This window comes from Penaeus monodon, chromosome 21 (genome assembly GCF_015228065.2).
Source record: "Penaeus monodon isolate SGIC_2016 chromosome 21, NSTDA_Pmon_1, whole genome shotgun sequence".
NCBI lineage: Eukaryota > Metazoa > Arthropoda > Malacostraca > Decapoda > Penaeidae > Penaeus > Penaeus monodon.
The window spans coordinates 4,225,103-4,225,424 of NC_051406.1; the positions used below are offsets into that span (position 1 = coordinate 4,225,103).

Sequence of the window (322 nt, forward strand, 5' to 3'; positions counted from 1 at the left end):
TCTGTTTTGTATTTCTTCACTTTTTTGTTTCTTTACTTTATGCCATTGGAACAGTACATTAAAGAGCTCAGCAATGTTACTTATAAGCCTAAAATTGCTTTAAGTGTATGTAGTACCTTGATTAAGAAACATTAATCATTACCACTCCTAATTCCTATATTCCCACTTTACATTGACTCCATTGATAATGGCCACATTTCATTATGGTTTTGTTTAACTAATTTCACATACCCACGTTCTTAATCAGTAGAGTGTCAGCTAGCTACTAGTCTTACCTGACCTCACTTGTTTTTCCTCTTCATTGAATATCTAGGGGATATGT

At 33.2% G+C, this 322-nt stretch overlaps 1 protein-coding gene across 1 annotated transcript in view; it reads left to right on the forward strand.

The window, feature by feature from the left end:
- LOC119586762 (ATP-dependent DNA helicase DDX11-like) overlaps positions 1–322 on the forward strand; it is an 11,867-nt gene that overhangs the window by 9,893 nt on the left and 1,652 nt on the right. The window lies entirely within an intron of this gene.